The sequence below is a fragment of the Arvicanthis niloticus genome, chromosome 5 (genome assembly GCF_011762505.2).
Source record: "Arvicanthis niloticus isolate mArvNil1 chromosome 5, mArvNil1.pat.X, whole genome shotgun sequence".
NCBI classification, from domain to species: Eukaryota; Metazoa; Chordata; class Mammalia; order Rodentia; family Muridae; genus Arvicanthis; species Arvicanthis niloticus.
Window position 1 is genome coordinate 87,659,623 of NC_047662.1, and position 11,626 is coordinate 87,671,248.

The 11,626-nt window shown below is 44.7% G+C and overlaps 1 long non-coding RNA gene and 1 other non-coding gene across 2 annotated transcripts; both read left to right on the forward strand.

Moving 5' to 3' along the window:
* Positions 1–2,717: 2,717 nt before the first annotated feature.
* LOC117709679 (small nucleolar RNA SNORA16B/SNORA16A family) lies at positions 2,718–2,839 on the forward strand. The gene has a single exon (XR_004606925.1). It is a non-coding gene; the product is annotated as a small nucleolar RNA SNORA16B/SNORA16A family (small nucleolar RNA).
* An 817-nt stretch (positions 2,840–3,656) lies between these two features.
* On the forward strand, positions 3,657–10,892 carry LOC143442242 (uncharacterized). Its single transcript, XR_013110254.1, has 4 exons — positions 3,657–3,901; positions 5,859–5,956; positions 7,056–7,182; positions 7,925–10,892. It is a non-coding gene; the product is annotated as an uncharacterized LOC143442242 (long non-coding RNA).
* Positions 10,893–11,626: the final 734 nt, after the last annotated feature.

Genomic DNA, 11,626 nt, shown 5'->3' on the forward strand with positions numbered 1-11,626 from the left:
TCTCAAAAAAAATAAAAATAAAAAATAAAAAAACTAAAACCAAACAAACAAACCAAACAAGAATATGACAAACTGAGAGTCACAGGTGGCCATTTTCAAACCCAGGGGAAACATCGAGAATGCAACAGCCACACCAAAAGCATGTATTTGGGAAAATATGAACGTATTTCTATTTATGCTCTCCAACTTATAACTTCCAGAATGTGAACATCTTATTAATGTGTCTAAAAATTGGCTCTCCCTTAACACGAGAGCATTGCTGTGGAACAGTTTGGGAATTAAATGAAAGAACAAACTAGTGTGACCTTTTAATAGGTCTCATTAGCTAGCTGATATTACCTCTCTATTATTATTATTATCATTGCTATTATTTTTCTATCTATTCCTTTTAATAGTTTTCTTATTTGACATTTACAGTACAGAGACAGTGAATGTCTCTTGTTTTTGTGAGGATAATCTTAAGGAATTCTCCAGAGATATGGCTTGAAGGAAAGTCAGCCTTTAGAATCCCAGGAAGTCTACTGTGCCTCCTCCATGAACCACTTAAGTGGTACAGTAACTGCGGAGGAAAGCTGTGCTAGGCAACCTAGCTGCAGAACTATTTGCTCAGGGCACCCTCATGTGGTAACTTGTAGTAAGTGCTTCTGCTCTGCAAGTATCCGACATTAACCGTTCAAGGTGTGACCCTCATCTTCTCTGCACCCAGGAGACTTGTATGTGTGCTGAGTTTGAGAAATGCTGGTTAAGAAAACACGACATCGTTGATTCGACACCATTTCTTGAGTGTCTTTACTAGGAACTGGAAACACTGTAAATATCCTTTCGATAGAGTTGTTTACTTAAAACTTTATAATAACTACAATGGATCCCACACCTTTAGGCTGTTTGTCTTATGCCCCTTGCAGTGTGACTATCAGCTTTGCTAAACCAGGTGTTTCTGCTGTAATCTTGGCATGAATTTGCTCTTTGATGGACAGAAAAATGTCATAATAACCGAGAGACAAGCACCTTGGGCTCATTTTTCACTGGTAACGACAGAGATCAAGAATCTAGCTCACCTCCAAGATCCCAGAACCACTGCCTGCGCAATTGTATTTATATTCTTTTGTACTAATTTTGTTTTGACTGGTAACTGAAGCCATTTCAATCTATCTCATTGTATTCATTTTGGAAGGACATACATTTTGTATGTCCTTCCAAAGACATGTACAAACAAACCATGGTTTAAATGTGTTGGTTTCCAAGATTTTAACATATATATATATATATATATATATATATATATATATATATATATATCTGACTTAAAAATAAATAATAAAAGATTGATTCTATAAGTGAATTATATCCTAATTTTAACAATAAAATAAAAGATAAAAACAAAGAGAGGTGTAATAAGCTGAGAATCATAGGCCATGTTCTAAATCAAACAGGAAAAGTCAAAGAAATGTCTAAGCTCATCATTCAGGAGGCTGAAGGAAAAGTCTCAAGCTCAGAGCCAACCTGTACCGCATAGAGAAAGCAAGGAGGATGGATGCGGCAAGAAGAGTTGCAAAGATTCATGTCAAGGGAGAACTGACTCCACAAAGTTGTCTGCTGACTGTCAGATGTGTGCTGTGGCAGGTGCACACACATGTGTGCAAACACACACACAGACACAACTATATATCAAGAGAGAGAGTAAAAATTAAAATATCAACCAATTTGACGTTGTATTTCTAAAACACTTAATACAAAAACAGCAAATGTACATTTTTCTCAAGCTCACATGGCATATATTCAATGTTCAACAGCATACAACATGTTGAATGTCCCCTAAGGCTTGTGCTCCAAAGACCTGGTCCCCAGATCCTATTAAAAAGTTTGGAACCTTTAGGAGACAGAAGCTAGCAGAAGAACATCAGGCCATTGGGAGATGCCAAAACCCCAACCTCTTGTCTCTCTTCAAATTTCAATAAGTTGTGCTTTGATTTTCGTTCAGTTAAAAAAAATATATTGTATAGTTTTCCTTGTTTTCCATTGACTGGTGATTGGGTTAAAAATATGTCGTTTCATTTCCAGGTATTTAAAGAGCTCTCAATTTTGTTCTCCATTATTATTATTGATTTCCAACTTAATTCCATCCCTGTCAGACATGGTGCTCTGTGGCATCTACATACTCTGATTAAGTTATTTGACGTCTGAGATCAGTTCATCTTGAGTCAGCTTTCCACTGCTGTGACAAAACCCTTCCAGTAAACGACTTAGCAGAAGGGAAGGCTGGAAAGCTTCAACGTTTCAGTCCATGAGTCTTGGTCCTGTGGCACCACATCATGATGGGAGGCGTGGCAGGGGAGGCCTAGTCACTACACCACACCTAGGAGGTAAAGAGAGAGACAGAGGCTGGCAAGATGGCTCAGCCAGGAAAAGCTCCTTGTTGCTAAGTGTGATGATCTAAACTTGATCCCCAGAGCCAAAGAACTGATTCCTGCAAATTGTCCTCTGACCTAGACACACACACACACAGAGAGAGAGAGAGAGAGAGAGAGAGAGACAGACAGACAGACAGACAGACAGACAGACAGACAGACAGACACAGACGGACAGAGAACACAATTGATGTAATAAAAAATTAAGATCTTCTGAGAAAAAAACAAACAAGCTTGTCTCTCATTTCTATGAAAGTATAAGAATAAGAGTTCAAATACTACAGCACCCCAAATGTACCGAAATAAACCTAATGTCTACTATGAACACCCAGCTGATTCCACGCAGCTGCTATGGTCCAAAAACAGAGCCCAGAGTAACTTTCTTCCCTGATAGTCTGTGACGGGTTGCAACGTTTGGAGGAAATCCAGTTGTGTCACGACTGTCATCATTTCTCCAGAGACAGACAGGCCTTTATTAAAATGGCCATGCCCCATGGGCTAGCAGAAAATGTCAAGATCCTCACACAGAGCTCCTCAGAATAGGGTCTCTCTCAGAAAGAGTTCAGCAACCCTGAGAAGCAGGTGGAGAGGAGCAGCTGGGAGTCTGTGTCCAAGAATCGCCCAGTGAGTCCTAAAACAGATCACAACAATGCTTTTGGTAACTATCCTGAAAAACCATAGGCACATGTACCAGACCACAGACCAGCCAGAGTTTACGTTTCAGGAGACTAGCTAGAAGGAACAGTAAGATTATTCATTGCTAATTATGTTCTCTGTTTAAAAGTGTGTGTGTGTGTGTGTGTGTGTGTGTGTGTGTGTGTCTGTGTGTGTCTGTGTGTGTATGTCTGTATGTGTGTATTCACTCTTATATGCATACATGTGCACACATGTATATTAGAAAGCCCATGGGTAAATTTCTAAAACTAAGCGTGGGTAGAAAAGTAATTAAGGATGCAGAACATCTTTTAGGATGCTGAAAATGGTCCTTAAATTGATCATATAGATTACATAAAGACAGAAGATACATAAGTATATCAAGACCCACCAAATGCATGTGTAAATGGGTGCTTTCATGTTATACTTCAAACATTTCTTTATCACAAAAGCATGTCCATGGGGATTTTTAATGAGAAAAATTCCCTTGGAGGGTTCATACAGTTGCTGTCCATTGGCACTGGATCATAGAATGTTCTGGCATCACCAGTGATGTCAGAGAAGCCTTTTAGCTGGGCTCTGGTGACAGTTTGAATCCTTAACAGTCATACTGGTGGCAGGGGCACAGAGCAGGGCCTCTGGGTTGCTGGCTCAGGAGACATGTTCCTGAGCATCTGAGGAGAGGAGAGGGTGTGGTCAGCTGTTTCATTTTGGGGCTCTCCCTGACCCTTAGAAGACTGAGACATGCCTGGCTGCAAAGAAGACAAAGTTGAAGTCACTCTTCTAGAAACTGCCTGGTGCATATATTGTCATGACAGAGATGAAAGGTTGGGCGTTTGGTAAGAATTTTGCTTCCTAGGATCAGAGGCTCTGTACTGGTGACTGAAGCCAGCTAGAAGTGAGAACTCAGGCTTTATGGGTAGAAAAAGGCCTGGGCACAGGAGAGGTTTCTGGTTTTAGTGTCCTTCCTAGCTATCTCCCAATACCTGTGGCCTCAGAGGATTGAAAAGTAGCCTCAGAATCAGTTTCCCATGCCCTCAAACTCCCTTTTCTAAGAAGGAAACACAGTCCTGAGAATTGAAATCTTGATGATGAAGAATTTCAAACAAAACCTGAGTTCAAATTTTTTTTTTCTCCAATTTATTAGCCAGATCAGTGTCAAGGAGGGCTTAAAGTTTGTGTGGCCTCTATTCCTCTGTTAAATGTTAAATACAAAGTACAGGGGCCCCTAGGTTACAGGGTTGGTTGGAGAGTTATGTAACATGACAGTCCTTCCACCTGATGAATGTTCTCAGAGGGAGCAAATGCTGTGTACCCTGTCGGGCCTCACTCTGGCCTTTGCTTTTGAAAGAGTGCATCGCAACGCTCGCTGGCCTCTTACTACTACTTTTTCTGTGATCTAACTTAAGGAACATAAAGGGGCAGCTGTGGTTTTTCTACTCTGCTGTTGGAAGTAGGAGTGGGGCAGCATACAGTAGTAATAGTATTGGTGACTCTCTAACCTACCTTTGTGTGGGTTCCCTTGTACATTGGTGCCCATTATACATGTGTGTGTTTTTGTGCATGTGTGTGCAGGTCTGTGTGTATGCCAGAGACTAACCTTAGGTGTTCTCCCTCAAGACTCTTGTATACCTTGTTTTGTTTGAGACAGGGTCTCTCTCCAGTCTGGACCTCACCAAGTAAGCACAGGACCTGCCCGCCTCTGCCTCCCTTGTACTAGGATTACAAGTGTGTATCAATACCTGGCTTTTAGTTTTGGGTTGGTTTGGTTGGGTTGGGTTTTTAACATAGGTTCTGGGGATTGAACTCTGGTCCTTGTGTTTGCATGACAAGCACTTCGCCAGCTGAACCATCTCCCCAGCCTCTATACCACACTCTCTTTAGAAGCAGCCAATAGCAGGAACACAAGGCAACAGATTGCAATTCTCTCCACAACCAACACCCACTAGAGGACATTAGAGCAGTGACTGCCACCACTTCCTTCCCAGAACCTTCTCACTATATGGGGAACATGGCGAGCAGGGAAGATGAAAGATGGAGATTTCCCCAGGCCCCAGCCAGACCTAGAGGGCAGAGTACAGGTGACGACAGGGTCACACGGAGCACGTATGCTGGGCCTGAGGCTTTAGCACAGATGATTATTCTTCCCAGGTAGCCTCACCACTCCCATTCCAATGCCATTCCACCTAGGATGGTGCTCCCACCCAGGGTGGTGCTCCTGAACCAGATGGAGCTAAGTCTCTGGTTGCTATTTACCTCCTCAACATTTGGCTTCGTACTATAAAAGCAACTCAAGGGAGCTGGGGAGGTGACTCTGGTTGAGCACCGGCTACTTTTGCAGAAGTAAATCTCTTAGAACCCGCATGATGGAGTACCAACCTCTGAATTCCAGCTTTTGGGAGATCCAGTGCTCTCTTCCGGGCTCCTCGTACTGTACTTACAGATGTGGGCAAAATGCTCATAGACTTAAAATTAAAATAACTGTAAAAGGCAACTCAAAACTCAGGTGGCCAGAGGGACCCTGGAGTCACCCATCTTCCCAAGCACCTTTAGATTTTAGTGTCCTTGGCTGGCTCCAGCACCAAAGTCACAAGAGAACTGGAACTTGGTGAGAGCCTCCTAAGTCCATTTCATGTATTTCCTGCTAAACCTTCTGTTCCAGGACTGGTCTCAAGACACAGCTGACCCTGGCTGCGTGTTACTGCCAGGGAAAAGAGGAAAAATTCTAGGAAAGATTCACTCAGGTAGAATCATCCCTTTGGTCATCAGATCTCTGTCTTTGGTCTCTTAACGTAGAGCATGGCTCAGCTTACCAGACATCACATCCGAACCTGGATCCTCCCAGCGTCGCCTGGATTGGCTGCCCTGGAGACACATTTTGCAATCCCTGCAAGGTATTCTGATTACTCTGCTCTGTGGTAGAGGTGGATGGTGTGGTCTCAGCAAGCAGTTTATATGATGAGCACGTGGGACAGACCTTCAAGCCCGGGAAGAGCAGCCTCCCCAATACCCCTGGATCAGGGTGGATTCAATAGAGGCAGGGGACGATTTTATGATGGTAGGATTGGTACATGGGCTCTTCCTGTTTGAAAGCAAATGCCCTTATGAGCGCATGCAAAGTCAAACTGCAGGTGCAGAGGGCAATGTGGTCAGGGGTGGTGGGGAACGGCCACAAAGACACGATGTTTATTAAGCAATGCAGCAGTGTGCATGGGGTGGCCCCCTCTTAGAAGGTAAGAGAATGCTGTATGATAGGGAGAAAGAGGAAAGGTCTGAGGAGTGAGACAGTCCAGGTCCTCACAGGGCACACATGTTGAAACAGTGGCCAGGGAAGGAGAGAGAGAGAGAGAGAGAGAGAGAGAGAGAGAGAGAGAGAGAGAGAGAGAGAGAGAGCAGGCAGCCAGGCAAGGTGCTCAGGGAAGTGGTTCCCATGGAACAGAGTAAGGGCAGCTGAGGCTGGGATATCCCTGAGGCCCAACCCAGGTCACATCTAGCTGCCAGTCTCTGGGGGATGCATGGGCAGACACAGGCAGGCAATGGGGCTGGAGTTCAGAGAAGTACAGAGTTTCAGAAAACGCTGCTGAGCAATCTCGTCCTCACACGGCTTTGCCTTAGTAAGTCGGCCAGGTGAGACTTTCCAGTTCACTGCCAGAGGCAGGACAGTGGAACTCAACCCTAGCTTTGGGTGTTTCTGTGCTCACCCCATTCCTCGCAGTCATGGGGACACAGGCCTTGTACCAGAATGCTCATTAGCCAAGTTAGGCACTAGTGTCATGGTCCCAGTGCTTGTCCTGGGAAGCAGACACTTCCTCCACCCTCTTCTGTGTAGCATGCCCTGGCCTGGAGAATCAAGGGTATGGACCACCAACTCCCAAATTCCCAAACTCTTGTCCAGTTGCACCTTGGAGTCACCTTTGTCAAAGGCTCTAACGGAGCCTTACCTTGACCTTAGTGACACCCAAGAACTGAGCAGGCCAAAATTGTTTCCCACAGGAACCTGGGCCTCTCTTCGAACTATTATCAGATTCACCTGCCTTTTACCTTGGCTCACTCCCAGCAGTAGCCTGTTTCTCTGATGTCACCCCTGCCTCTCCCATCTGGGGTTCCATGGGCTTCCAAGGTAACCTAGAATGTTCCTAGCATCTCCACTTGGTCTACAGTTGCAGACTCTCAGTATTACAACAGGATGGCACAGACGGTTTGCTTGGTGTCTCCAGCCTTGGCTGAGCCTCTGGGAGGAAAAAAGAGCTGGTTTTCCATTAGAAGTGTGGGGGGCAGTTGCTTATGTGATCACACGGAGATCGTGCTGCCTGTTGGACAGCCACTGGCCGCTGTTAGCCCTTTGCAGTGAAGTTGAAAATGAATTAAAATTAAGTGCAATTTAGGGCTAGAGAGATGGCTCAGTGGTTAAGTGCACTTCATTCTCTTGCAGAGAATGTGGGTTTGGCTCCCAGAATTCAATCAGGCTCGGAACTGCCTGACTCCCATTCTGAGGAATCTAACACCTTCTTTTGGCCTCTGAAACCACCTCCATACATGTGTGGTACATGTAAACTACACACACACATACACACACACACACAAAAATTAAAAATAAGTACATTTTTTAGTTTTAAAAATATGACTTAAAAATCTACAATTTAAAATCTACTTCCCAACTGGAATGTTCCTATTTTAAATACTTGGTAGTTAATATGGTACTAGCAGACACTTGGGGTGCTCAAATGCTATCTCCAGCAACTCCTCCAGAAGAGTCTTGAAGCCGGGTGATTGTCATTCACAGCACCTAGGTAGGGAGCCAAACCACTGTCTTGCCCATAAATCACTCTGACCCTGACTTGTCTTTTATTTTCTGCCACCAGCTCATTCCAGTCCCCAGAGTGCCTGGAACCCTTGCCACTGGGATTCAAGAAGGATGAGATAAGTCCTAAGAATGTGGTCGATTGGGCTTGAGTCCCCTCACAAACATACACTGGACACCCAGCAGGAGACTTTGCACGCTGAACCCTCCCAGTGTGACTCCCCACAACAACAGGACATTGCTGACTGGAACCAGAGTGTCCCCCAACCTCTCACTTCCAAACCATGTTCTGGCCAACTTATCATTAGACAACAGTCTCCAGTAGTTTCTGGCATTTCAGAGACCAAGGAAGGTCAAGCTTGCTGGAAGTCCTAGATTCCTTTGGCTTCTCTACACTCAGAACTTACATTAGGAGAACCCTCGTTCTCTCATGAGCTCCCACACAGCCCGCTGCTCTGGTTATGCTCTGCTGAAGCAGTCTGCCCATGGTGGCCTGCTAACTGGTCTTCCATGGAGGCACCGAGGCTGCGTCACCTTGACCTGTAGAGCCATAGCCCACAAGGCTGTCCAGACATGGCCTCCATCTTCCTTGTAAATCCTATGCTGTCTGTTCTCAGCCCTGAGTCTGGGTTGTACCCCAATTGCCTTGGTTTCTGCCTCCCTACTTAACAACTAGCTCATTTGTCATGCACACACAGCTTCCAGATACCCTGTTCTTTCTTCTGGCTATGTGTAGGTGCTGCTCAGCCACTGCTTCTGTGACCCCAAAACCCAAGGGGATGGGGATCTGACTGGTTCTCCATTTCTGGGCTGCTTTTGCCATAGCTGACCCATGATGAAGTGGGAACTGAGTCGTCAGAGCCCTTCCTACTGAGTATGCATTCCAAGTTCCAGGCTGTAGATACCAGCCACCTGAGAGTCCAAACCAGTATCTTCTCTTTTCCTTACGTAGTCTCCCCAAGAGAAGCTAGGCCCCTCCCTTTTTGTAGGTTTGTCCCCTCCATGTCAGATAAGATGTTTCTAATGGGCACATCCTTCCTTCAGTAAACCTCTCAAAGGGCCTCACTCTCCAGGGAGTTGGAGGCTCTCTTCCCTTCATTTGGGAAGCTGCTGCAGTCTTTCCATTTTGGATCTACAAAAAGTGGGGACCAAGGACTTTCTTGCTGTTTGGAGTCAGAAAACAGGCTAACCCCTTGTGGAAAGGACAGAATGAACAAAATAATGTGGAAGAAAAGTAGATGGTGAGAAAGAATTGACAATTTTTCTTTACCATAACTCTGTCTTGACTACTGCTTTGTTTATTAATAAAGAATCCATGTGAATGGATTGAAAACAGGCAAGAAAGACGATGCTCACAAGGAGACAAGCAAGAAAGCAGAAGTGTCTAAAATGGACCTGTGTTCAATTTCACAGACAGCCAAGAAAACAAAGCCTCTCACCCTGGGAGGCAAATTCACACTTGTTACGGGCAAGATTTAAAAAAGGACAGACATATTCGGTAGTGGATAACTTCTTTGTCAAGAAATTGAAGGGTTTGGGAACTTGCCCTCGCCTTGCACAACTTGACACATTTTATATTTATGAATGAATGTTGCAAAAATATGAGGTGCTTGGGTCGTGGGTGAGGGTTTCTCAGGGATTAAAAAAAAAAAAACAGATGCAGGACACACAGCCCACCCTGTTCCCTCCCATCCAGTCCCAAGGGCCTCAAGCAGTGGTCAGCACAAAGTCTCTGTTTGTATCCAAGACAGAAGCAGCTGTCTGTCCTTCTGTCCCCTCCCATCCCCACCTCCCTCTGGAAAGGCTGGAGAAAAACCTTTGTTTCCTGGGAGAAAATCCCGGACTCTCACCCTGGCCTTTTGGAATATAATAAGCCTCTCTCCAAAAGCCGTAATTTGTCTCGAACTTTTGAACCAGAGGGAGGTCTCCAAGGGGTAGAATGGAAATACCTGCGGAGGTGGGGAAGTAGCTGTCCCTTCTCCTGACATCTTAAGAACTTGACTTGAGGTGTTAGTCTGGGCTTTAACTACTTTGTCTTCTTAGGGAGTTAACTTTATTATCTTATGGAACAGAGAAATAAAATACAATAAATGGGTGGGGTGGGAAAAAAAAAACCAATCTGAGCTTTAGGGAAAATCAAGGCAAACTGCCATTAGCTGGCCACCCAGGTCTGTGTCCAGAAGTATTAAGACACTCTGAAGGGCTTTGGTTTACCAAAATATAAGATAAAACCTATCACACCAAAGTTGGACGGGGCAAACTAACAGACGGAGAAGAGCCCAAGAGAAGGTACTAGAACCAGAGAGTTCCCCGACTTGGGAGTCTCATGAAAATACTAAAACCCGAAAACTATAACGTATGTGCAGAGGACTGGCTCAGAACCAAGGTTTTCACTAAGTTGCATAGAGTGTAGTTAGGATTTTGCAGATGGAAATGTGCATCTTTACGACTCTTCGTGGGGAGGAAGAGACCCAGGAAAGTCAGCTCTTTGACTGACACGACTTTGACTCCAGAAATTCCACTTTGTGGAATCGCGACGAAAATGAAGCATGAGGTCAAGAGGAGAGACAAGAATTACAAGTTGCAAGATGCCTAGAGTTGACAGACCCTAAAGTAAAATGTAAAAGGAAGCAACGTGACAGAAGTCGCGTCATGGTGGGCCTCCGGAGAGCCTCTGGGCCCAGAAGCGGTGCCCAGCCCCACCCTGCCCCACCTGTGTTTCCTAGCTTATTTTTTTTCTTCTGTAAATCATAAAAATGGAAACAGAGTAAATGGAGGGGGGTTTGTTCTTCCCCAATTTGACCAGCTTATGGCAATGTTTTGGTCTTTCTTCCAGCTTTGAGAATGTTTCCAGTAACAGACCTGGACTCGTGGGGTGCTATTGCATTGTGCTAGATTGTTTTTAAATGATCCTTCTATATCTTGATCTGGAATACTTTGTCTACTTAAATGAAAACTGCAAAACACAGCTCTTGTCCCAAAAAGAATAAAAGAATTTGTCTTGAGCCAAATATGAATGGCCAACGCTCAGAAACTCACGTGGGATTTCTCTCAAATGTGATGGCGCCCTCCTCCACGGAAGAGATTACATGGATGTTCATACATACAAAACGAAAAGTCATATACGAATGCATGTGCCCAGTACATTGGTGGGGACATTAGGTACACAGTCACAAAAGAAAAAGGAACCCTCTTCAAAAGGACTCCGGTTGGGGTTGGGGGTTGGTGGGAGTTAGTGGTCTGACACAGTGAACACAATGCAAAAGTTTTGCCTGATGGTAATAATGGCATTGGGTCAGATATGGATGGAGACTGATCATTGACGGCTTTTCAAGAGGGACTGACATTGTCTAGAGATCATTTTAGCACGACATACAACCTCTCTGGTCTCCCAGCCTGGATTTCTGATTGGTCAGTTGCTACAGAATCTTCCAGGTGAATGTACCCTTTTCAGAAATTGACAATTCACAGCATGGGGCAAGATGTGAAGACACAGCAATATCGTCTTTGGAAGAATGCGGACAAGTTTAAATGCAGCCAAGGGGAGTACGCATGCCTAGCTCAGTGCCAGTGGAAATTCGGTGAGTTTATGTTAAGGAATAAACAGCATCTGCGAGTGGATAAAGGCAGAGTTGTTGATAGGAACAAGTGGAAGTATTTTTTTTTTTTAAGGAACTCAGATTTATTTGCTCAACAAATAATCTACTCTGTGCCAGGCACTATACTCTTCCCAAACATACAATACTGGGCAGCAGCCTTCTCT